Source organism: Canis lupus, chromosome 3, assembly GCF_003254725.2.
Source record: "Canis lupus dingo isolate Sandy chromosome 3, ASM325472v2, whole genome shotgun sequence".
Lineage (NCBI taxonomy): Eukaryota > Metazoa > Chordata > Mammalia > Carnivora > Canidae > Canis > Canis lupus.
In genome coordinates, this window is record NC_064245.1 from 60,065,964 (window position 1) to 60,092,351 (window position 26,388).

Here is a 26,388-nt window from a genome sequence, read left to right on the forward strand (position 1 = left end):
CGGCGGCGCCGCTGCGGCCTCCCGCAGCCGCCGGTGGGTCCCGGGGGCTGTCTTCGCGCCTGGCTGGCGTCCAGGCCGGCGGCGGCTTTCGGGAGCCCGCGAGCGGCGCGGAGGGAGGCCCCGGGGCGAGAGCTTGGTGCAGCTCCTCTGGAGTCGTGGAACTGCAGGGGCCCCGGACACCTGGGCCAACCCCCACCTTCCCTAGTTTGCAGACAGGGAAACTGAGGCGCGGCGGGGCGCGGGCTGGGAATGTGGCGCGGGTGTGCCTCCGGCTCCCGCGGTGCTGCGTCCCACCCGTGGAAGGCTCGGGCCACAGCCCCTGCCGTCGCTCCCGCCACCTGTGACGTCAGGCGCCCCGCACAGGGCGGGGTCCGGTACCGGACCGGACCGTGCGGGGCCTCAGGAAATTGAGGGGAGTCGGCGGAGCCCGCTGGTGCCTGGTAGTGACAAAGGGGGCCTTTGGGGTGCAGGCTGGGCTGGGGAGCGTTCAGGAGGCCGAGTCTCGGGGACCTGGCATTGCGAGCCGAGGTGGCCCCAGGACATTTGGCTTGGGCCAAGGCTGTTGGGAGATGCTGGCGGCAAGAGGAGGAGGGCCGGCGCAGGAAACGTGGGCTCTGCCTGGAGTTCTGATGCAGGGGCGGAGGCTCCAGCCCGGCCCTCAGCAGCATCCGGCCCTGGGCTACCGCAGCAGGGCCTCCGGGGAACGCCGGAGTCCGGCAGAACCAGCCCCAGGCCAGGCCAGTGGGCGCCGGCGCCACACGCCCGTCCTGGCTGGGTCCCTGCCCACTGGGGCCTTGATCCCAGAACTCAAGCGCACCCTGATGGGGAGCACAGGAAAGGGTCAAATGTCTTCCTCCTGACCCAGCGTCCCCTCTGTGTGACCTTGAGCAAGACCCCGCCCCTATGTGGGCATCAGGGCGCAGCTGAGTGAAGGAGCCATCGGCGGAGAGCATTCCATTGGGGGTCTCGGTCTTGGCTAGGGCAGCTGCAGGCCAGGAGGGGTGGAGGTCCTGGGGGAGAGGGAGCCTGGCTTCACCTGCTAGCGCAGGGGGCCTAGCTTTGCCTCAGCGTTCTTTGTTGAAGTAGATAGTTCCCACCTTTTAGGGTAGTTGTGAGGATTGCACCTGCTGACGTATGCCTTGCGCTGCCAAGTGAAGACCAATGAATGTCTTTGATGTTATCCTACCTTTATTAGGATCCTCGGTGCCTTGCACACCGCCTGGTCCAGAGTGAGCGAGCACTCCACACATACCTGTTGAATGAAGGGAGAGTAGGATGGAGAAAGGAGAGCGGTGGGAGCACCTCTGCCACCACTCACCCTCCTCAGGAAGCTCTCTGCCAAGCCCCACCCCCACCCCGTCCTGCTTCCTCCCTGGCAGCAGCATCAGCCCCATCTCCACCCAATCCCTATGTCTCCAAAGGCTCCTAAGAGCCTTCTGGAATCATGATTTCCTCCACAAAGCCTGGTCACGATGGCAGGGAGGCCACCGTTGCACCAACTGGCCATGGGAAAACCAAGGTGTGAACGGGCACTTGATGCCATGTCCCATGAGTCAGAGGATGGATGTGGGTGGCTGGGTTCCTGGCTGGTCCCAGAGCTCAGCCTGCTGGATGGCTACCCCTGGCCTCCCCATGGAGGTGGCCTCACTTCTCTGAGCAGCCACTGTCAAACAGCAGCAGCGACAGGGGAGTCACAGCAGTTATCAGCCTGGAAGGACCTCAGGGTCATGGGATCCTGGCACTCTTCTCTCACAAGGACTGGACCTAAGACTCAAGGAAGTCCTGCCCAGAGTCACCAGCAAGTTAGCAGTCAGGGAGGGGCTTGACCTGGGTCCCGTAGTTATGCCACCAACCCTCTGCCCTTGTTCAGTGGGTCCCTGAGCAAGGGGAGCTCCACTGTGGCAGGTCTGCTTGCATGTCCTCTCCTGCACTGCACTCACTGACACTGGTTCACCCAGACTTGATTCTCATCCCTGGGGGTGTGAACCAGGTGTGACCTTGGGCAATTTGCTTGCCCTCTCTGTGCTTCATATTTTTATCCTTCAAAGCACAATCTCAACCCCAGTAGGACTTGTTAAAGGAGTAATATAAGAGCCTGGCAAGAAGTCAGGGCTCCATAAAAAATAGTCATTATCATTATTGTTATTAAGACAGACCTGGGAGAGGTGCATGCCATCACTTCCCCCAAAGACCCATTTTCTTTTCTCATGCATATTTCTTATATCCATCCATCCATCCACCCACTCATCCACCCATCCACCATCCATCCATCCACCCATCCATCCATCAACCATCTGTCCATCCACCCATCCATCCATCATCCATCTGTCCATCCATCCATCCATCCACCCACTCATCCACCCATCCACCATCCATCCATCCACCCATCCATCCATCAACCATCTGTCCATCCACCCACCAGCCATCCATCCATTCATTATCCTTCGATCCAACTACCCATCCAACCATCCATCCATCATCCATCTGTCCATCCATCCATCCATCCATCCACTCACCCATTCATCCATCATCCATCCACCCACCCATCCATCCATCCACTCATCCATCCATCATCCATCTATCCATCTGTCATCATCCATCCATCCATCCACCCATCCATTCGTCCATCCACATTTACTGAATACCTTTAATGTACTGGGCACTGTTCTAGTGATGAAAACAAGAATTTTTTTTTTCTCAAATCATGTGATTCATTGTAGAAAATGCTGCCACCTATGGCCCTGAGGCAGAGGGTGTTAGAGGGCCCTCATGGGGGCTCCTTGACACAAGGAGGTCCCAGACAAACAGTCCAACCAAACCCTTTGATATTTATTAAAAATATGTACAGAGAGACGACTAGGCCTGAGTGGGTGCAGATGCAGAAGGAGCCATAAGGCGGTGGAGCTTGCCCTCCTCCTCTCTCTCTCCTCTTGCCAGGCTCACACCTCCTGCAGAAAGAGAGACACCCTCATGGCCCGCCCCACTGGCAGCCAACGTAGGGTCTCACCTGCTCCTTGGGGGTCCTCCCACCTCAACATTTCATTTGGGGGGATCCCTTCAACCCCCTCTCAGGAGGACACCCCAGGCAGTGGCCCCACTGGCCCCTCCACCCAGCTCCATGCCCACTCTTGCTGCATATGCCTTTGGCCCATCTGTCCACCTAAGAACTCACAGGGTCCATTTGGTTTACTCCTCCCACAACACTTGAAAGCAGGACCGTGGTCTTCTACCCTATAGGCTTGGAACGGGGACAGAGCCTGGCCAGGCCTCACTTGGGGGAAGTGCGGAAAGGGTTGAGCTTTCCCAGGCTCCTGTGGACTAGGTCGGAGCACCGGTCTCTGTCCCTCTGGGAGGGCCTCGGGCACTTGGCATGCTGCCTCTGGTGCTGCCACGGCCACCTTGGGATCAGAAGGCTCTTGGGTGTGGACGCTGCTTTGTGGTGGTGCTTGAAGGAGGATGGCAGTGTAATTGGGCCAAGATGTCAGAGCACCTGGGCCCCAATAGACATGCCTTGTGCCAATAGGCAGGTGCCAGGTTGCACAGGAGGCCACTAGCAGGGGACATTAAGAGCCCCCGGGGAAAGGCTCTTTTCTTTTCATGATAAATGCTCCTGTGACAAACACAGGCACCTATCACTATTCCACAGGATTACAAATTACTTCAAAATTAGGGTCATTTGTCCTGAAAATGTATATTGCCCTTTTCTGGAGCACGAAGGTCTTGGGAAATACAGAATGCTGAATGGTGGGATGGGCCTGGACACAGCTGGATGGCAGTGCCGACCTCAGCAGTCTGGGTCAGGTAGAGATTTTGGTTGGGTTTCTTGAGGCCAGCCCAGGAGTGGCAGGGAGGGAGAGGGGCCAGCGACCCATGGGCCAGGGGCTACTTATCAGCAAAAGAGCCTGGATGGAGGGGTTTTGTCTCACCCCCAGTGCAGCCAGCCTCATACTCAGGGAATGGGAGCGGAGGGCCAGTGGAAACTGCCCCTGAGTAGAATGCCCACAGCTCAGCCAGGTGAGGCAAGCAGTTAGGACCTGGAAACCTCAGTGCTAGTGAACCCATCATCATCCCCATTTTGTAGATAGGGAAACTAAGGCCTTAGCTTACCCAATTGCCAACCATTCCCAAATGGAATAGCTGGGAGGCACACCCAGGCCCTTTCAAGGAGCCTATGGGCTTTGGGACAGTGCTCTCTGGGTCTGGCATCACTGCCAAGAGGCATTGGGGAGGCCAAGTGACCAGGCTGAGCACCCTGGGGCACGAATGAGGTGCATGGCCCAGAGGGACCTACTCCATCAGATCCAAGCCATGCCAGGCCTGCTGCCCCCTGGGCTGCTAGGAATGCTCCCACCCTTACCTGGATAGCGCAGGCTCATCCTCTGGACTTCAATGGAAAGTCCCCCCCTTGGAGAAGCCCCCCTGACTAAGCCAGGGGCCACCTCTGCTCCCTGTGGCCTTGCCTGTCACTGCCACATCATTCCCCAGTCTTGCCATCTGGGTTCTATCTGGCTCCTGCAACAGATGTCAGGCCTACCTAGGCAAGACTAGGTCATCCCAGGGTCTCCAGAGCATTCCGGGGTCTCCAGAGTAATCCAGGGTGTCCTGAGCATCTCAAGGTCTGCAGAACATCCTGGAGTCTCCAGCATAGAGAACAGCCACTGACCTATGGAATCAACATGCTCCCCACTGTGGTCCCTTTTGCCACCTCTCACTCAGCCTACCAAAAGGAAAAGAGGTCATATTCCCTGAGCCCCCTCCCAACATCCTCGCCCTTGCCCTGGGTCTGCCCAGGCTTCCCACAAGTTGCTTCTGCAGAGAGCAGCCCGGAGTGGCTGGGCTCACCTGTGGCCTGGTCTCGAAAGGTGTTGCCCTGAAAACCCAACTGTGCAGGAACCCCCGGTAGAAGTCACACAGCCCTTGGAAGCGGACAACATCCAGTGGCCTGGGATGACCGTGGGGCCCCTCCAGGCTCACTCTCGCCAAAGCTGCAGGGCTCTCCTACCTTCCCCCACCTCCAAATACAGCCCGAGAATGGGTTTCCTTCACAGCCAAGTGGAGAAACAAATGAAATATGATTTCATTGTGGGCTCTTTCCAACTACTCAATAATTTAAAAGCATGCCATATGAAACCCAGAGTAAAAATAACATGTGACTCACATCTTGGAGCCTTGCTTTCCCAAATGCACATCCATATACCTGGGCTGGCCAGCCAAGCCCCGCCATCACACACCTGCCGCTCACCTGCATTCCGCGGGCAGGTGAGGAGGGCAAGGGTGCTGACGCGGGTCACAGGTGCACGGTTCGTCTGCAGAGCCAGTCACTCCACACTTTCGACTGCCCGGTGAACTCTGAGTGCTTGGGTCGACCGGACAGCACTCTGCCATCACAGAGAAGTCACGAGAGCTGGCTGGTCATGGTGATGGAGTGAAGTAGAAGACATGGTCCTAATTCTGGAAATGATTCTGTGCAAGAGCTGCCAATCCACAAACCTTTCCTCTAATTAAATCGTCTGCCTGGGCAGCAGAAGCAGACGAGGAGAGTCAGGAGTGAGAGGGACGGAGCGAGCTCAGAGGCAGGGTGACGCACTGGCTGAGCACCTACAGTATGCCAGCTCCTGTGCTGGAGGCCAGAGATAGGAAGAGCTGGGCTGGGCCTCCGGGGAGTAACTGGAGTGTGCCAGTGGAATGCACCCCGTCCTGTGGCTGGGGTTAACAAAGCACCGCAATGCAGCCCTTTAAAACAATAGGAATTTGTCCTCTCACTATCCTGGAGGCCAGATATCTGAGGTGCTGGCATGGCCATGCTCCCCACAGAAAAACTCCCAATCCTCGGGAGGGTCTTTCCTTGCACTTTTCCCAGCTCCTGGGAGCTCCCAGCCGTCCTTGGTGCTCCTGGGCTTGTGGCTGCCCCCCTGTAAGCTCGCCTCCCTGTGTGTCCCTCCTCCTCCTGGAAGGACACCGGTCCTGGGATTTATGGCCCACCATACTCCAGCATGGCCTCATCTTAACTAGTTACACCCATGAAGACCCTATTTCCAAAGAAGCTCACCTCACAGATCCTGAAGGCTGGGACTTGAGCATCTCTCTGAGGGGCCCAATCCAGCCCAGTGTCATGCCTCATGAGGGCCTAGGAGGAGAGCCTCAGGTCTAAGGCCTCCCAGGGGGAGAGGAGTAAATGGACTCAGAGGAGCAAGGTCACCCCGGGAACCAGGTCCCAGCAGGCCGGGAGGCCACAGCTGTTCCCAGCTTGCTGATGACAAGATGGGCACCTGGATGTGCAAGGGATGCGGGGACAGCCTTCCCAGACGGGGAGACCCACTCTTGTTCTGGGCAGTGGAAAGCTCCTGCCTGAAGCCTCATGCAGCACCTCCTGGCCTCTGGTCCCACAGCACCACTGACCCCCAGGCCCATCAAAGCAGGACACTCATCACCTCTTAATTCTGGGCACGTTGGGCTTCGAAGGTGACTAGGCATCTGAGCACCACACAGTGTTACACACGAGGGGCCTTGGGTCGCCAAGGATGCACAGAAGTCAGCCAGCGAGGAAAGGCCTGGCTGAGGCCAGACGCTGGTCCCTCCAATGGCCAGCACAGGACACTCGCCACTAAAATTCTTTTCAGGCTCTGACCCAGCCGCTGGGAACAGACACAGGACTGCTGGTTCAATGACAACACCACGGGCTGGGGGAATGCTGAAAGATGCATGTTCTGGTATCTTTATTACAAGCAAAAGCAAAACAGTGCCCCCCAGACTAACCTTGCCTGTCACCGCATCATCTTCTTAGCCGTGTTTCTTGGAAGGAGTGTCTACACTTGCTGTCTGCAATGCCTCACTTCCCTTTCACTCAAAAACCACCTCCCACACCCACTCAGCCATTCTCAGCCACACACTGAGGACCCCCCTGCGGTTCTGTCCAGTGGATAAGTCTCTTCTGATAGCTGATGTGCTATCTGTGCAAGTCCCACACAAACCACCTTTCTGGAAAGCTCCATTGTCTCCTGCTCTCATTCCTCCAAGTCCCCATCACTGGCTTCTCCCTTCCTGACCCCCTCTGGGAGGGTCTCAGGACACCCTCTCTTCACTGTGCCCTCTCTCCCTCCCCAGGCAAATGCACACCCACCCTCATAGGGAGGAAGCCACTTCTGTGATAGTTTGTTTCATGTGTCAACTCAGCCATGCCATGGTCCCTAGTATCAACCACCCACTGACCCATCCATCTGTCCATCCATCCGCCCATCCGCCCATCCATCCATCCATCCATCCATCCATCCATCCATCCATCCATCTCTATTTGTTCTGTCTCTCTGGAGAAGCCAGAGTGTCACAACCTCTGACTCTGTGACAGCTCTGGGGCCCCAAGTACCTCAACTACAGGCCCCAAGCTGAGCCTGATCCTTACTATCTCCCACTCCCTCCCAGTTCCAGAAATAGTGCCTCCAGCTACTCTGTTGTTCTCTCTGACTCCCACAAATCCTTCTGAGGGCCTCCTTCCCTGGCCCTTCACATTTCCATCCTGCCCCCATTTACACCCCGCTCCTTGTGGGGCCCTGGCCTAAGCCCTCCCTCACCTGGACAGTCACACCCATCCCCTCCTGGTCTTTCCACTCCCACTCCCAGCCCTTAATTCCTTCCCCTGCAGCCAAGACATCTGAGGATGCCTCCACTTGTGACTTCCTATTGGTCTTAGTGTAGCATCCTCAGTACATCCTTGATCGCTGCCCCGCATGTCCCAGCCACCAGTCTCCCCTCTGCTCTCCCTTCATCTCAGCCTCTCTGCCTCCTTCAGACCCTCGAACTTGGTCAACCCACTCCTGCCTCAGCCTTCCCACATCTGTTCCCCTGCTTGGATTCTCTGACCTCCATCCTTCACCTGGCAGTCTCCTTTTCTTTCAGATCTCAGTTTATTGTTGCTTTACTCAGAGAAGCTCTGCAGGACCCACACCCCCATCTAAATTAGATCCCCCCATCATAATCCCTCTTCCTGCCCTTTACCCTCTTAATCCCACTTACATCACATATTTTTGATTTTTGCATGTGCATTTGTGCATGTGTATGGGCGTGCGTGTGCACATATGTGTGTAACCCCTGCTCCTCCACCAGACTGCATGCCCTGTGAGGACAGGGACTGTGTATCCTGTTTGTGGCATTCATAGCCCCAAATGCAGCATTTGGCACATAGTTGGTGCTCAATAAATACTTTCCGAGTGATCAAGGAGCCAAAGCTTATAAAAGCAGAGAGCATGTGGGTGGAGGAGTTGTGACAGCTCAGAGTGTCACCAGGGCAGGCTGGTGACAGGGAAATAACATTTTGTCTGCTGTCACGGAGGGCAGGGAGGGAAAGGGCTTGGCTGCATTCCTGAGGAGTGGCATGCCTAATCCCTCCTGGGGGCGCAGCCCTTTGCCTTGGGCCTCAGTGAGTTACAGCTCCCCAAATGCCCCACTCCCCACCCACTTTATCTGGCTTCCCACTTCCCATCCCACTGCCTCTCACCTCTGGACCTCAGTCCCATTGTTCCACTGAAAGGCTTCCCTCTCCTCCTCTGTCTGGCTAACTCCTATCAATCCTTAAGAACTGGTCTGGGCATCGCCTCCATGAAGCCCTCCCTGATCCCTGAGCTGGGTTCCCACAGGGGACTGGGGCTGCCTGGTCACAGGTCTGTTCGCATGAGATTGCTGATGAGTTTCCCTGAGTTCCACACAAGATGGTGAGGTTTGAATGCTGTGAGATCCTCAGAGCAAATCTGGGATTTCAAGGACCAGGAAGGACAGGTCGAGGATGAGGCCAGACAGTCCAGGCAGGGGCCTGTGTTTGATTTGCTTTAACACCATTCCTGGGGCCCTAACTCATTCTGGAGAGTACTTGGGGTATCTTTCAGGGAAAACCTTAGTAAAGAAAGATTTGAAAACATTGAGTAAGAAACTAGGGTGAACGGACACTAAGGAGAGAAGAATGGAAGGAACTTAGAGCTGAGGCACCACCCCTGACCCCTGCCCTGGGTGGGACACCAGCCCACGGCTGCCCCACCTGGGCCCCAACAGGGAGAGGAACCAGTCAGTTCCATGACGCTCTGCATCCACACGATAAAAACAGCTACTGAGAAGGTGTGGCTCTCCTGTGCTTCCTGCTCCCCTGGGGAGAGGAGCCTGGTTTCACCCACACCCCACAGCAAACCGCACCATCCCTTCCTCCCTGGGGGGCCATGCACAGAGGGCCTGGCACACGGTTGGTGATGAGCAAGTGCTTCCTAGAAGGAAGTTACTGTGTCCAAGAAGACACATATTTTGTAACAGAAGAGTGACACATCATTTCATGGAAAAAAATCTGCTACTGATAACCTTAAAAAAATAAAAGTACCAGTCATTCTACCAGCAAAAATGGGTTTATTTGGGAGTAGCAGAGAACTGCAACCCAGGACAAAGAAGACAGGAACAAACCACAGGTGAATCTGCAGAACAAAGCAGAGGGGGCTCTTTTATGGAGGAGGGCTGTTGTAAACAGAGAGTCCATTGGATGAAACTGGGCGTTCAAAGCATAGTGGTTTCTCATTGGCTGAGCTGAGGCAGCCTCTCATTGGCTGGGCTGTTGCTGGGGAAGGAGGAAACCTTTCTGGTACCAGGTTTGTCTCTTCTCCATGGGTTTGCAATTTATTAGTTTTCACCCTGCCATCCACTTCCCAGACTACTGTTCTGAGGGAAGCCTTACTGTTTCAAGGCCCATCAGTCTCTTTGTTCACTGCCCCTCAATGCTCCCACTTCTCCCCACCCCACTCCTGGGGAACTGCAGGCACAGCAGCAAGGAGCCCTGAATTTCTGCCCTCCCCACTTTCCTGCCTGCCCACAGAGGGAGATAGACAATGGCCCAGCAGAGAGCAGCCGGGTGACATCAGCCTTGGGTCAACCCGAAGGGACAGAAAGGAAGGGACAGTTTCACACCCGGTCTTTAACCAGGCCCCACCCCTTCCTAATAGTTGAGGTCCGGGGATTGGGGGCTGGACAGCTTGTGATCATGATCTAATGAAGCCTATGAGTGTGGAGAGAGTGGGATGGCCCCGGCAGCTCTTTAGTCTCTGTCTCCTGAATGCTGTTCATCTAACTTAACTCCTGCTGCCTTGCTCCTGCTCCCTCACAGTGTCTGATTTCTGTTCTCTGCCCCCCGATGCAGCCCACAGACTTGCCAGCAGCTGGCCCCCGACTCAGAAGGTTCTGATAGTCTCAGATCAGCCTCAGCAATCAGCACCCAGCACTCCCTAGCTGTTGGACTTTCTCCAGGAATGGCACATGACCCAGATCAGAGTGCTGGCCCGTGAGCAGGGGCTTGCTGAGGAATGGTGGAAAACATGCTCCTGAGCTTAAGGACAGAGCTCCAGAAGACCTCCCTCTCTCCTGGCCTGGATGTTAGCTGTGTGATAGAATGGCCCATCCAAGGCTCAGTGTGAGACCGCCCTCCATGGTCCCTTTTTTCCAGGACGCAGTGTGTGCCCTGACCTGACTGACAGCACATGGGGCTCGAAACCCAGGGCGGAAGTGTGGCCAGCCCCTGCCACTCATTCTCCGTGACCTGCTTGTACAGTGTGCGCTGCCAGCTCTGTGGTCTCTGCCTCTGCTGGACTGGTGGTCCTGGTCGAGCATGGGAGGAGGGGATGGGGATCCTTCCACCAGGGGACAGAGCTAAAGTCCTGGTGAAGTTGGAATGAACTGCTAGTGAGGAGCTCAGCCCAACGGACCAGAAGGCAAAGAAGAGTTCCTCTCCTGGGGTTGGGAATGGGATCATCATGGGCTCTTGTCCTGAGGAGCTGGAGCTGCCCCACACAGTCAGGGCAGGAGGGTAAGGATGGCATCGCTGGGGTGTCTCAAGGTTCTTCCGTGCCCAGGGCAGGCATGAGTAGGCGCAGGCGGTAGGGCTGTAGGGGAGCCTGGGCTGCCCTCACCGGGCAAGCCGAGGGTGCATGGAGTCCGCAGTGGCCATGGACGCCCTCTGTGGCCTCAGGCACCTGGAGTGGTGGGCAGGCGGCAGGTGTGCAGACTCTTCTGAATTGGGGCTCCGTTGACACTTGAATTCTGCACCTTGGCCATTGGTGCTTCCCTCCCATTGCTCCCTCACAACAGCCTGGGGTGGCTGTGTGAGGGAGCAATGGGAGGGAATGGGAAAGGCTCGGGGACTGTTGCTGATACTGAGTAACCCAGCCTACCCTCTAAACAGCAAGCCATCTGCTTTCTTGCCCTCAGTGGGGGAGAGAGAGAGACAGAGACAGAGTAGCACCTTGTTCAGGTCCTTGCAGCGGGTGGGTCTGCGGTGGGCAGGTACTGAGGGCAAATGCAGGGGGCCGGGGTGGGTGGGAAGACACCTGCCAGGCTCCCGGCTGGAGACAGGTGCAGGTCAGACATCACCTGGGGGCCGGGAGGATGGGGAATTTGACTTAGTGGGGCTCTGGCTCTTGAGGACATGGCCCTAGCATGGGACAGGTTGAGAAAGGACGTGGAGGAGCCCAGCTATAGTTTGGTGAAAGAGGGTCTTCATCACGCACTCAGGGGTCGGGTCCAAACAGTGGGGGCTATGGGCCACGAGGGTGACATGGAGCTGCCCGACACTGCAGACAAGGACACAGCTGCCCACTCTCCACACAGACACTGAGGTCATGGCTGAAGGATCTGGTTTGGAGATGTGATGGAGTTGCTTCAGATGTCATGGGGTAGTTATATGAGCGTGAACATTCACAGGACTGTACAGCAAAGCAAAGGCAATGTTTCCTGTGTGTAAAGTTTGTAAAAACAGTAAAAATAACAGCAAACGGGCACACTCCCTGTGCTGGGTGCACATACGTGATGTATATCCCTCCACGGACTCTGCATGATGATCCCTAGGCTCAGGTGAGTGAACGAGCTGGTGGAGGCGGGGCCTTCCCAGGGAGGCACCTCTGGAGACCTAGGCCCCCACTGGTGCTCTGCGGAGCCTGGCCTGTGGGAGACGCGCGGGCGTCTGGGACCTGGAATGTTGGCCAGAGCCTGTCCTGTCCTTGCACCGCGCGGTGGTCAGCAGAGAGCGGGCAGCGCCAGCCTGCCTGCGCCCGTTCCTCCTCAGGAATCACCCCCGGTGGCTCATTGACCAGGGGCTTCTGCTGCAGAGCTTACCCGCTGGGACTGGAGCCACCCACAGCTGCCCGGAGCCGAGGTGACCGCGCCTGACCCCAGGGAGCCTAAGGCCCAGAGCACAGGTCCCAGGTGGCCTGGCCAAGGTTGTTCAGGCATTCAGACCGGTGCAAGGGAGAGCAGTCAGTACACCCCAGGGAGTTCCCCTCTCTTTCACTGTGTCTTTCTCGGGGCTTCCTGGGCCCCCACCCCACCTGTGGCCTTTCTGTGCTGAGTGTCCTGAGTCCCTGGAAGAGGCAGCACTCGGGAACTCCAGAGACTGGGATTCAGCCCTGGCAGGGTTCTAACTGTGCCGTGTGACCCAGACCAGCCCCCATCCTTCAGAGCCTCAGTTTACTCATCCATTAAATGGGGAAGATAACAGTGTGGTCATGGGGGAATAAGATAGAAGAAGGGAAATCTGCAGGAGGTTGATGAGCCCTCTGGCCAGACATGGCCACTCAGACTATGGATTGTATATAATTGATTGATTTAAAAAGTCTGAGACTCAGATGAACAGGCATGGGTCCGAGGGCTCCCAGCTGGCGGGGATGGCGAGGAGAGAACCAGGGAAGAGCCATGACTGTGTCATCTGGTCCACAGACAATTCACCTCATGGCTGGGGAGACCCAGGCTCAGAAAGGGTGAGCACCCTGTCCGAGGTCACACAGCCAGCCATCAGCAGAGCCAGGAACACCACCAAAATCAAGGGATTTCTAATCTCAGGTGTTTTTTAGTGACTTGTAAGCACCAGGGGGGCCTGCCAGAGCATTTATGAGATCACTCTCTTCCTCATCCTTCCAGAAAATCAGGTCCCATGTATTATTTGCTCTACGCTGGTGCAAACAGACCCGCGGCACTTTTGTGTTTCTTTCTTCAAAGGAGGAGCTGAGTTTCCAGGCGGCGTGGGAAGAAAATGAATGGTAATGAGGCCCCAGAGCCCCATGCGCCACCATCACGGTGGGCACTATCTGCTCTCTGCCCTGTTCAGCCCTGTCGCAGCCTTGAGACTGCTGACTCCACTTCACAGAGGAAAAAACCACGGTGCGGGGAAGGTGTACCCTCCCAGGCTCAACAGGGAGCCGGCAAATGGCAGGGTCAATAGATGAACAGACTCCAAGTGTGCTTGGTGCCACCGCAGTGGTCTGAACCACCTCTGTGCCTCCCCTCATTTAAGCACCCTTCCAGGGGGCAGGGTTGTGATTTTTAGTGGCTCATGAAACACACATTTTTCACACAGCCCGGTTCAAGGGCTCTTGTGGGGCTGTGGTCCCCTCTGAGGTTTGCCAGGGGAGATCACTTCGGAATGGGCTCACTCACGAGCCCCAGTTTTGAGATACAAAATCAGAAGGTTAGTGGGTTTAAGGGTCTGACTCAAGAAAATACAGCCTAGAGTGGCAGAGCCAGGTGCCTTCTCCTCCCCCACCCCCACCCAGCCTCCTCTGCAGGGGGGGCGCAGCCAGGGAGCTCATGCCTGTCCAGGTGGGAATGGAACTTGCAATTTCCCGGGGAAGGACACCTACTCTGTCTCCAATGGCAATTGCCACCACCACCTAGATGTTGCTGCACTGAATCCTAGCACGGCTGGCATGGCCAGCTCCTGCCCTGACTTCACAGGTGCCCCTTAGGCCAGGAGGGGACATTGGCCCCGGGTCTGATGCAGATGGGACTCAAGCTAGGTCTGCCAGTCGAAAACTCATACTCTCTCTTCTCTATCACTCCCCTGCCTGTCTCAAGCAGCTGAGAGCTAGCACAGGGCCCTCACCTTGATGCAGTCAGCCGGTGACCCTGTCTTCCTGAAAAGCACTTCACGGGCACAAGCCATTCTGTGGCTGGCCCCAAGTCCTGTGATGGGGCCGGAGCCCCTGGCCATATGGGTGCTGGCTCCATGCACCAGCTGTGTGGGCTCGGGCTTGCTGCATCCCCTCTCCACCCCTCACTCTTAGGATTGTGATGCCAGAAGCCCACCTCCAGGGGAACTGTGTGGTCAGATGAGGTGACCCGCATGAGCAGGAACTACAGTGGGTGCAGTCTGGGTCACCACAAGCGAGCCAGATCCTCATCCATTGTTAAGTTAGTAATGCTGTTGCAAGATTAAGAGTTGGGGATCCAATACAGGGAGAGCCAGGTGAACCCCAGCTCACCACTTCCCCGGTGAGCCACTGCTCTCATCTGTGGAGGGGTAATTATAACAGGTCTTGGGCACCCCCACGGGGGAGGCCCACAGGGGACCCAGAGCTGCTCATCACAGGGCCTTCAAGCTGTCTTCTGGCTTCCCACTAGAGGGCAGTGGCAGGCGAGAGCTGCCCAGCAGGTTTGCATGGGTGTGGGGACTTGGGACCTGCAGGGGGCAGCCTGATGTCTCCGTGTGGTTGGGGGGTAACTGAAGCCCAGGTGCTCAAAGTCACTCACAGAGAGACTTGCCCCCCGCCTCCAGATTCCCTGGGCTCATCTGTGGGCTTTTCCATAATGGGGGCATGTGGACAGACACACCAGAGGCAGGCGACAGCGTAAGGAGCCAAAATCTGGGGAGAGGGGGTATCAGAGGGTCTCCATCCTGGGGCCACCGGGGTCACCAACTCCAGAGGTCTGAATGTCAAGGGCCTGTTGCCCATCCCCAGGCTCATACAGTTGATCCGAAAAGCCTTCATTCATAAATTTGAATCCAAAAGATTGTTTTATTACCACACTGCATTTTTTTCTAATTACAGAAATATCACCTTTGGGTTATGAGAGTGATCCATGTGGAACCCATGAGCACCGTAAATGGTTCATCGCTAACCCCGTCACTTTGATGACCACAGTGAATGTTGCCAGTTTGATTTTGCTTCTCTAAGGAACATTTTCAAAAGCCAGAATGGGCCCAGTGGTCCGTGGTGTATTGGCTCCCTGCCCCACCCTGGAGGGTACATTGAGAATATCTTCAGGTGCTCAGTAAGGGTCCCATCGGGACCCAACACCTCTCACCACTGGGGCCACCTGAGCCCCTGGATGGAGTCTTGGCCACCTCGAAGGAGTATAGAGAGGACAGCCCTGTGGCCCAATCAGGAGAAGCAAGCTCAAGCCCGTGGCCTTGTGGGGGGGTGTGACCCCCTTTCATGTTCAGAGCTGGGATTGCCGCTGCTGGAGTCACCCCATTGTCCCTCATCCCCATCTCATTCACATCTTGCTCTGGCCCCAGGCAGCTCTGTGTATCCCAGAAGGAAACCGATCCAATGGCCCTTTCTCCACACACATGCTCACATCCTGGGATCTCCTAGGTTCTGTGGGTCCTCTTCACTCAGACATGGCCAAGTGTGCCCTCGGGGCTCCTCCACAGCAGGTAACTTGTCTTGGAAGCAGCGGGGTCCAGTCCATGTCTCCTCGGGTGACAGGTGTCCAGGCCAGTCATTTAGGTTCACGACTACTGAAAGGAAGGTACACGTGGCTTTATTTTTTTGAAGCAAGATTTCTGATATGGTCTCTAAAAGTTTAAGACCATAAATTTAGGATCAGGGACTTGTTTTTAAGTGAATTTTGGGCTCCATGGTGAGGCTACTTACCATCTCAACCACGTCAAGGAAGCCCTGGCGCTCTTTGTACACATTCTTAGCCCATCAATTAGGTTAGAGGCGACGTCGTGGGAGTGCTGTACCATGGAGAGAATTCTCCAGACCATGTGCACAGGGATGCCAGGGAGCCATGATCCCTCTGGCCTGGCAGCTGGTGAAGCCATGCTCCATAAAACCATGATCCACAGAGCTCCCAGCACAGCCACTTCTGGCTTGCAAACGGAAACTGTGGCCCCAAGATAGGTGTGTATCGTCCACAGTGGAGCTGGGATGGAAACTGACCCAGCTTGATCCTTGAGAGAACCTGCCAGGCTGGAGGAGCAGAGCTTCTAGACCTCAAGGCTCCAGTGGTGGGAAATCCCATAGTAGGACCCCAGCCTGGGGACTGTTGGGATCAGACCGTGTCCACACTGCTGTGTAGCCCAGGGCCTCTGGAAGCAGGTCCACTGCAGACCTGGGGGGCTGGTCCAAGCTTTTGAAATCGAAGGTGCAGGGGAAGCCAGAGTGAGATGCTGGCCTCCTGTTGGCCCTTGGCCTAACTACCTCTGAGCCCCAGGCTGGCGACAAGCATACTCCCCCAGGGCACGGGGTGGGGCCCTGCAGGTCAGCCCAGGCCCATGGCTGTCCAAGACCTTGGAGAGTCCCCAGGAGCCCCAGGACGCTGGGCAGGTTCCTGGGGACCGGGCCACAGGGCTAGGCGACTGGGTCCCCATGGGGCCCGGGGACACGGGGTCCCAGCTCCGTCCCTGCAGGGTACCAACTGGTGAACCTGTGGAGTCCCCGTGTGGCCATGGGCAATGGAGAGCCCTCCCCGCCCCCCAACCACGTGGGCCAGGGGGTAATGCTGCCCCCTGTAGCCAGGCTCCTGGATTTTCCAGAACAGCCAGAAGCCTGGCTTGCCTATGTAATCTCTACCCCTTAAATTGTTGAAAGGAATTCAGAAAAGTCTTTAAAAAAAAAAAAAAAAAAGATTTTCTTTATTTATTTGAGAGACAGAGACAGTGAGAGAGAGCATCACAGGGAGGAGAGGGAGAAGCAGGCTCCCTGTGGAGCAGGGAGTCCGACACGGAACTTGATCCCAGGACCTGATATCATGACCTTTTCGAAGGCAGTCACTTCACCCACTGAGCCCCCCAGGCACCCCCAGAAGAGTCTTTAAGCTGTGCTGCTGAGGGTAGCTGGCAGTGGGTGACGCTGCTCATGGGAATGGGAGCTCTGAGGCCGGACCTCCTCCCTGGAAGAAGCCTCGTCCTGGGACAGGACAGTGTGGGGCCCATAGGTGAGCACGTGAGGCTCTGCAGAAAGCAAGCCCAGGTCTCTAGACTCGAGGGACAGTGTTGGGGCAGCTCCGCCAGGAGGGCAGTACAGAAGCCCCTCCACATGGGTGGGAAGAACTGGGGCCCAGCCCTGCTGCCCAGCATGTCCTGCCTCCGGCCTGAGCCACCAGTCCCCGCCCTGACCCCTGCAGACCACACGAATCACCCCCTGTGGCTGAGGGTCAGTCACCGGGATGTAAAAATACACATTAGGGGTGTTTGTGGGCACTGGCTGGGACCCCAGCACTCGCCCACCCGTTTATCCTCATAAACACTGATGAGCCAAGGCCGAGTCTTCTGTCCTCCAGTTTCAAAGACAGGGAACAAGAGGCACAGAAACTTGCTGGTTGAGGAGGGGCCGGGAAGTGACTCTGCCCACCTACCTGATTATTTGCAGGAAGATGTGACCTTTGGGACAGGGGTGCTACTCAGACTTGCCTGAGGACAAAGGTCGCCTGGGAACCTGTTACAAATCCAGATTCCTAGGCCTGACCTGGGAGACCCTCACGTGAACAGTTTGGAGTCTGGAATATAATTTTAAGGACAGCCCGGGTGACTTATCATGAGCAAATATGAGTCTCTGGACAGCGCACGGGAGGCCTTGCTCATCTTCACGGACCCACCACTGGCCTCACACCGCACCCGGCACACAGTAGGTGCTCAATAAGTGATTGCTGAGCTCACTGGCCAGTTGCCCCCAGGCCCAGCTACAGAAACCAGGCCCCAGTGACTGGGGTGCTCTCCTCAGCCCGGTGAAGGGTGGCTCTCCCAGCCTCCCTCCTCCCTGAGGCACCCACCACGAAGCCCCGACACACCGCGCCCCCTGCTCCCCAGGGGGCCCCCTGCACACCAGGCCCCGCCTGAGACCCCCTGGGATCCCACACTTCCCTGCAGGCAGCTCCTCCCCTCCCAGCTTGGGAATGCTGACCCGGGACTTCCGATATAGATAAGGAGGAGGAAGGTCAGGGAGGAGACTGGGCCCCTTCCAGGCAGGGCGGGCCGCTGTGGGGCGACCAATGACCTGGGCTGACTGCTCAAGCCACCTGACTGGAGCCTGGAGGGCCTGGCTGGTTGCAAACGTGCGCCTTCCTGTCCTGGCTGGCGCGCCCAGTGGCAGACCGTCTGAGGGGCCAGGACAGCAGCAGCCTTGTTGGCCGCAGGTGAGGGGCCCCAAAGAGCCCCCTCCCTCCTCCGCCTCCCTCCCTTAGCAGTGGCGGGGTAAGTTCTAGGCCACTGGGCTGGACCTGCCCCAGGAGGAGCCATCCTACACTGCAACCTCCCCACAGTGCTCACGGTCGTGACAGGTGAGGCCAGGGGAGGGTGTGCATGGGGTGTGCACCCTGAAACCGGCCTGGTCAGGGAACATCAGGGTGAGGGAGTGACACGTCAGGCTGGGGTTCAGGTGGCCAAGAAAGGGCCAGCCTGGTGTCCCTATGTCTGAGAAAGGGCGGAGCGCCGGCAGGTGAAGCTGGATGTCCACATGGTGGCCACTGTGAGAGGTGGGGATATGCTTCCCCACAAGTGGGGCCTCTGGAGGGCTCAGGAGGCAGGGGCCCCAGGGTTCTGATCCTGGCTGAGCACCTGGGAGCAAGTGGCTCTGCCTCTCTGGACCTCAGGTCCCCTGTCTGTAGGGTGAGAGCATTCCCGGGCCCCAGAGGGGGGCCACCCCCAGTCAGTGGCTGCTCTCCAGGGCCGATGACGGTAGGGGTTGTGGGGAGGAGCAGGAGCCCTGGACTGGAGGTAGGGGCCACAGCCCTGGCTCTTCCCCCGCTCAACACTGCCTTGCCCTGCCTGGACTTCAATACTGGGCCCTCCGCTCCCCACTTCCTCCAGCCCTCATCCTGGCCCCCAGGGGCCAGAGTCCCTGCAGCCCTGAGGATGACCGCTCCTTCTTTCAGGGAGCAGGGAAGGGGCAATGGAAAGGGATGGGGCCCAACAGGGGAGCGACGGGGAAGGCTCTGCCCCCGTGATCCTGTGACCCCGCCAGGGGCTTCGCGCAGGCTGACCGCAGCTGACCGGGGGGCTCTCTGTGAGCCCAGGCTAGGAGCTGCTCCTCTCGGTGCCCCATGACCACCCCCTGCCCAGAGGTCACAGGATTCTTAGGGACCCGTGGAGGGTCCTCCTCCTTCATTTACAGAGAGGCCTGAGGCTCTGGGTGGCACAGCTTGCCCGCGGGTAGCGGCTGGACTAGAGCTGTCTTCCCGAGACCTGCCTCGGTGGCCCCGGTGCTTTGGCTCTGCCTCACGTGTCGTCCCAGGTAGGGGCCAAGGTAGGCTCCCGGGCTGGCCTAAGGCCACAGCCAGTGGACCTGGGACTTCACCCCAGGCAGTCGGCTCTAGGCCCAGGTGCACCTGCCGTTTCTCTGGGCCATCACGGCTCTCTCCACACACGGTGTGCATGTTCCGCCTTGCTGGGACTTTGTGATTTTTTTTAGAACAGGTTAAGATTTACAAAACAATTGCCAAGGTAGCACAGAGTTCTCATAACCCCTCCCACCCAGTCTCCTTGACCACTGACATTTCTCATTAGATCGGTACATTCCTCACAACCGAGGACCCGATATGGACCCCTCTCTTAAGTGAAGTCTATCTTTGGCTCAGATTTCCTTAGTCCTCACCTAATGTCCCTTTCCCCAGACTGGCGCCCGTCCGGGACACCACGTGGCCTGTCGTCATCCATCTCCCCAGACTCCTCTGGGCTGTGATGGTTTCCCAGACTTTCCTGGTTTCTGATGATTTTTGTGAGGAGCCCTGATCGAGGATTCTGGGTGATGTCCCTCACTGAGGATGGGTCTGATTATTTCTCGTGATTGGACAGGGATCATGGGTTCTCAGGAGGAAGACCCTGGGAGTGCGGTGCCCTCCTGTCACATCATGTCCAGGGCACCTGCATGGACGTGACTGGTCACTGCGATGGCCTTGATGCCCTGGTCGAGGTGAGGTTCGCCAGGCTTCCCCACTGCGCAGTCCCCCTCCTGACCCTCCCTCGCTGTGCCCTTAGTGGAGAGGTCAACGTGCAGAGTGCACCCCCAGGGACTGAGATGGGGCTCCCTTGTCAAGCGTGGTGTATATACATACATCACTGGGAATTCTTCCACATGGGAGATTTGTCCCTCTCCCTCACTTATTTATTTGCTCATTTATTTATGTTGGATAGACTCATGGATACTTATTTTATACTTTGGGTTATAGTCTAATACTAATTAATTTTGTTGCTCAAAGTTTTCTAACATTAGCCATTGGGAGCTCTTTCACTTGGCTCCTGTGTCCTTTGATTCGTCCTGTCATGTTGGATTTCATTCATTCATTCACTCACTCATTCATTCATTCTCTTCCTTACCTGCTGGCGCCACAAGCCGGGCGCATTCTGTACCTTTGCTGGCCGAGTCCTGGCATCAGCCATTTCTTCAAGGTCTTGATTCCTTTAGCTGGAGAGTAGTCTTAGAAAGCAGGATCTACCTGCACTCTGAGTGTGCTTGTTGCTACTTGGTCCTGACTTTTGTACACACATCTGCAAGTGTAAGTACACTAACCTGTGTGTATATGTGTATCTATAAGTTAGTGCATGTGTGCATGTAACCGAGCTACGTACACGGATCTGTAAGTTGGACTGTGACTGTGCATGCGTCCAGCCGGGTACGTACGTGGGTCTAAGTACTTCCGTATGTAAACTGTGTCTGCATTAACTGAGACCTCCCTTCTCTGCCTCTAATCTGTCCCCACCTGGACCATCCTGCCCCTCCTTCATTCACTCCAAGAGTGAGAAACCTGGCTTTCACCAACTACCAGCCGTTTACCTGAATGTTCAAACACCTGCTGCTCCGCCCACATGCAGAAGTATAAGAATTTGTTGCCTCTGCCCCATGGGGAGCAGTGTTACCAGCTGGAGCCCAGTGCAAACACGTGGTTCCTTTTGGCTTCCGTCTGGCGCACCAACTGCCACCCTCACTAGGCTGGTTGGTGCATGCGTGATACAGTCTCCTGTCATGTCACTCTGCCTCCACCTGGGGTCCCCCGGCCTCCTGCCCCGTCCTTACCTGCACCCACGAAGCTTCACGCCGTGTGCTGCACACTCTCATGGTCTTTGACAAATGTGTGATGTCGTGCATCTGCTGCCAGGGCATCCTACAGCCGGTTCGCCACCCTGCAAAGTGCCTGTGCTTCACCTCCTCAGTCCCACTGCTCGTTTATCCCCCTCCACAAAGGCCAGCAAACTGTGGCCATACTCTGGCCCCCTGCAGAGCCCAAGGCGCAGCACGACACACCGTCCCTGCACCTCCCCTCCTCCCTGCTCACTGTGTCAGGGCTCTGCCCTGTTGGCCAACAGGGAACCTCATTGCTCTGTACCATAGCCGCGCACCCCTGGGTGCTGGAGGGAGTGGGATTAATTCAATAGGTGGCTTCTTTCCAAAGTGCTCTTATGAGGAGCATGGACACCCTTGTAGGTGGGTGGTCGTGGGTTCTGGAGGCGGGGCTGCCGGTCGAGGACGTGGTTTCATAGGTGCTGGTGACTCACCTGCCACCCCTGAACCGGCCTGCCTTGGGTATGCTGACAGAGGCCAGGTGTGGCTGCCCCAGGAGTGACAGACACTCTGGGGTCACTCTGCACTTCTGGCTGGGGTGGGCGGGAGATGAGCGTCATTTCACCTATTTGAAGACAATAGGCTGATAGGGATGCCTGGGTGGGTCAACGGTTGAGCATCTGCCTTTGGCTCAGGTTGTCATCCCAGGGTCCTGGGATCGAGTCCCATATTGGGCTCCCTGCGGGGAGCCTGCTTCTCCCTCTGCCTGTGCCTCTGTGTGTCTCTCTCTGTGTGTCTCTCATGAATAAATAAATAAATTCTTAGGAAAAAAAAGATGTCAGGCCAATAGGACCTGCCTGCTCTGGGTCCCCACTACTTTTCTGTAGAGTGCTTGGTCCCCTCCTCTGGCACAGAGTATGGGCAGTGTTGACTGGGGCCAGCTGCTCAGGTGCCCTTCTGCTAAAAACAGCTGCTGGTAGGTGGGCCCAGGCCCAGCCCAGCCCTGAGCCAAATCCAGTGGCACAATTTGTTGAAAATTAGCAGTAGAAGGAGCTGGGAAAAACACCTGGCAAATCCTCCTTAAAAAGTAAGGTCATGAGAAACAAGGCCCCTCAAGTATGGTGGTGCCCTTGGTGGCTCTGGGGACACATGGACACAGTTGCACGAGGTGTAGACCTTGGTGACAAATGGTGGGTCGGTGTTGGCTCACTTGAGAGGGACAGACGTGCCACAGGGATGTGACTCGCTAATCGCCACCCCTGCCACCCTTCCCGCCCCATTACACACTTGGTTTGTGTTTGTCCGCTGCCTTTCTCATGGTGCCACTGGGTTCTAGTTTGGGGAGGAAGAGCACAGAGGTGACATGCCACAGTCATCACGTCCATCAGGGGCACATGTTATCCACAGGACCTGTCACTACTGGCTGGTCCCTGGGCTGAGGTGGCGTTTGTCAGACCCCACCCCCCCACCGCAGAGAGAACCATGCATTCCCTGCATTTCCACACGACACTCCTGCGCTCAGTTCCACACCCGGGGCGGGGGGGACTTGTGCTCCCCGCCAGAGGTCAGAGGAGCTACACGCTTTAGTTGGTAGTTACTCAGTTATTCAATCACTTATATTTTTTAAAGATTTTATTTATTTATTCATGAGAGACACAGAGAGAGAGGCAGAGACACAGGCAGAGGGAGAAGCAGGCTCCATGCAAGGAGCCCAACGTGGGACTCAATTCCAGGACTGTGGGATCACGACCTGAGCTGAGGGGAGATGCTCAACCTCAGCCACTGTCAATCACTTATTATTTTTTAAGGTTTTATTTATGAGGGAGAGAGAGAGAGCGTGCGCACAAGTAGGGGGAGGGGCAGAGGCAGAGGGAGAAGCAGACTCCCCGCTGAGCAGGGATCCTGACGCAGGACTTGATCCCAGGACTCCGGGATCATGACTTGAGCTGAAGGCAGACCAACTGAGCCCCCCAGGCACTTCTATTCAATTACTTGTTTACGCTAATATGGGCTTCTGAGTATTTATTGCGTATTTCAGGTTATACCTAATACTACTTTATTTTGTTGCTCCGAGTAGTCTAGCTTCGGCCATTGGGAGCCCTTCACTGGCTCCTCTGTCCCTTTGACAAAGTCTCATGTATCCCTCTGTCATTAATCCACCCTTCCCTCCCGCCCTGCCTCCCTCCCTCCCTCCCACTTCCTACTCTTTGGTGCTACACAATGCTCCGAACCAGACGTTTATCTCAGTGAAGGGAGTGTATTTCGCATGCTGGGGCCCAGCTCTGAGCCCCTCCTCCAGGCAGCCTCCCCAGCTGTCTCCAGGCAGGATCCTGGCTGTCAGGTGGCTGCGGCCTCTCTGCGCATCCTCTGTCAGGATGGCTCCAGCTGCGCTATCTGGTTTCCATCCATTTCCTGGGCTGTTGTTACCAGGAGGCTGAGCACTCTGGAGGGCAGGGCCATCCAATGCATCCGTGCCTGGGTGCCCAGCACTGGGCCAGGCGCAGAGCAGGGCCACCAGCTCCCCAAGCCCACTGTCACTGAACAGTCATGACAGCAATTGCTCTGCTTTATGTGACCCCCTGAGCCCCCGGACCGCGCTCTTCAGCACCCCTGCACCGTAGCACGTACTGTGTCAGGCCAGCGTGGGAGTCCGAGGGACAGGTGTGTGGCATGGCTGGGTCCCCGAGCTCCCCTCTGTGAGCACAGGAAGGCTCTGCCCAGGAGAGGGACTTGCCCATCCCACAATGGGTGAGGGGGACCCCAGGGCTGGCACCTGGGCTGCTGCCACGGCCGTGTCGCAGCCTGTGACTCCTTGCAGCTGGGCGGCTGGCATGGGAAGGGCGCAGGTGCGGACGTTGGCCGACGACGAGGGGCAGGCGTGCTGCGGCCCGGCCCTGCCAGGTGCCACACGTGCGCATGGGGTCTCAGCAGCTGAGGCCCAGGGGCTCACAGGTGCCCTCGCCCCACTCGAGGCCTGTGGGCTTCCCTCAGGCCCAGCGGCCTCCCCGGAGAGCCGGGAAGAAGGCGAGCCGCTGGGGGTGGGCAGCGGGGCAGGGCAGTGTTGTGTGACTCAGCGCACCAGAGGCGTGTTGCTCAGGACTCTGCCCCTCTGCCCCCCCCACCCCCGGGCTGGTGTTCAGTGTCCTGAGGGGCTTGGGCCACCCCCTGCCCCCTCTGCTGGTGCTGAGTCTCTGTCATGTGACACACGCACGTGGGGCCCATCGTGGGGTCCTCATGTGCTGGCCACATGACGGCTTACACGGAGACCCCTGTTACAGCGCCGGTGTGCGGCTGGGGGGAGGCTGGAAGGAGGCAGTGCCTGAGGGAGGCTGCGGGGATGGGGTCAGACCCCGGTGGAGAAGGTGTGTAGAGACGTGCAAAGGCGGGCTGAGGCCAGAGGCTTCATTGTCAACAGGAAGGGGGGGGCGGTGTTGAGCCAGTTCCTGCTGCTCCGGGGAAGGTGGGGGAGGAGTGGGCACTGGGGGGCACATGTCCAATTCCCCCCAAGGGGACTGCCCTGCAGCTCCAGCTCTGCCCCAGGTTTGAGATCAATGGCACCCTGGACTTGTCAGCGCAGACAGAGGTTCTAAAAGTCCCTGGCCTGTGGGTATAGACAGAGAGGTGTAGCAGGTGCAGGGAGAGGACCCCCAGGAAGCAGGAGGTGGTGTTCAGAAGGGGCCTGTGGTCAGCTAGGTTGAGGGGCCAGGGAAGAGAAGGCGACTGGAGGCGGCGACAGAGAGGGAGCTGGTGGAGGGGACAAGGCTGCTCTGAGGGGCGGTGGGTGGGTGAGGCCAGGCGGAGGAGGGAATGAGGAGGTGTTGCTGGGAAGGGAGCAGAGAGATGGGAAGTAGTCAAACAAATCCACTCTTGCATGCCCTCAGGGACTTGGAGGCTGATAGGGCCACCCTGGCCCTCAGGTCCCCGCACAGCCCAAGGGGGACTTCAGGGCGTCTGGCGGAAATTCCCACCTCAGCATCTCCACCCACCGCTGCCCTGACCTGGGCCTGGTTTCCAGGGAGATGGGTCTTGGCTGGGAGGCTGGGGTTGGGTTAATGTTTGCATAAGCTTGGGTCCAGATCCACCCCCTGGTGACTGGGCTGCAGAGAATGTCCAGAATTCCAGCGGGGTTCCACCCAGAGTCGGAATGTGCTCTGGGGAGTGAGATTCAGTGGGATCTGGGGCGTTCCTGGGGTCTCATCTATAAGCCGCAGTCGACTTTCCAGGCTCCCAGAGAAAATAGCCCCAAGAACGTGCCGTGAGGCCCAGATAGAGACCTCTCTGCTTCTGTCTCCTCTCTGCAACCCTCTCTGGGTCACCTCATGACTCACACACAGCCAGACGGTCCAGAGAGTAGGACATGCCTGTCCTGCGAAGGAAAAAATCGGGGTGCTCCTGAGACTGGCCGCTCCCAGCTGTGTGGCCCCTGGGGACCCCATCCTTCCTTTTGTAGGGGAGGGGGCTACTTAGAGCTGGCAGGTCCTGCTGGGTCCCTCTGAGGGGTGACAGGACATCATGCCAGCCGGGCCTCACTCTCCAGGTGGGCCGTGGAAACAGCCTTTATGCTTTTCCCACCAGCTTCCTCTGAGAACCCAAGGGGCATTACTCAGGATGCTGAGAAGTGGCACCCCTCTTCTGAAAGCTCTGTTTCTGGGAATACCGGGCCTCCCTGGCCCGGTCAGATGAAGGAGCACCATTTGGAGGAGGGCCCAGCAAATACGCTCAGGCACCTGGCCAGCTCTGGGACCGCCCCGCCCGGCTGAGGAGGAGCTGCTGGATGGCCGAGTCAGCGGGCCCCTGGCTTGAGGGTGACGCCTGCCCAGGGCAGGATGACCATGACCCAGGCCGCGGCTGGGGGCTGGCGTCTTCAGTCCCGACGGAGCTCAGGAAGTGCTGACAGCTTCCTGCAGGCCTGTGACCCAGCCCGGAGTGGCTGTCTGTCATCATAAGCCTGTTTGGTCTCAATATCCTTGTTTTGCAAAGAGCAGTTCCTGAAATCTCGGGGAGTAGAGCTTTGCTCATCTTTGATTGGGGTGGTTTCAGCCGCTGAGGCCAAAAATAACAAACACAGGCCGAGCCTTTACAAGTCCTTTCTGTATGTCCAGGGACAGCTGGGTGCCAGGACCCGGGCTGGTGGCATCCATCTCTGTCATGTCCCCGCGCCCCCCCGTGCATCTCTCCTCAGACCCGGGCATGCTGAGGACAGATGTCTCCAGCCTGGCCTTCCCGGTTCTGCAAACCCAGCCAGCACTCAGGAAAGTGTACGTGCACCTAGAAGGTGTGCAGTGGCCCTTCGTCCATTTGCCTGTCTGAGAAATTGCATGAGTCCCCGTCACATCTACATCCTACAGATGTGGAACCAGAGACCAGGACAGAC

General features: G+C 57.3%; 1 protein-coding gene across 4 annotated transcripts in view; it reads left to right on the plus strand.

Moving 5' to 3' along the window:
• The first annotated feature begins 18,021 nt into the window (after nt 1-18,021).
• Nucleotides 18,022-26,388, plus strand: part of SH3TC1 (SH3 domain and tetratricopeptide repeats 1) — a 48,653-nt gene continuing 40,286 nt past the window's right edge. For 2 of the 4 annotated variants that reach the window (XM_025437351.3, XM_025437355.3), the window contains exon 1: nt 18,039-18,297. The gene's annotated coding sequence lies outside the window, so the exon portion shown is untranslated. Of the gene's footprint in view, nt 18,298-26,388 lie in introns of all 4 variants that reach the window. The other 2 variants (XM_025437352.3, XM_025437356.3) reach the window with 2 other exon arrangements.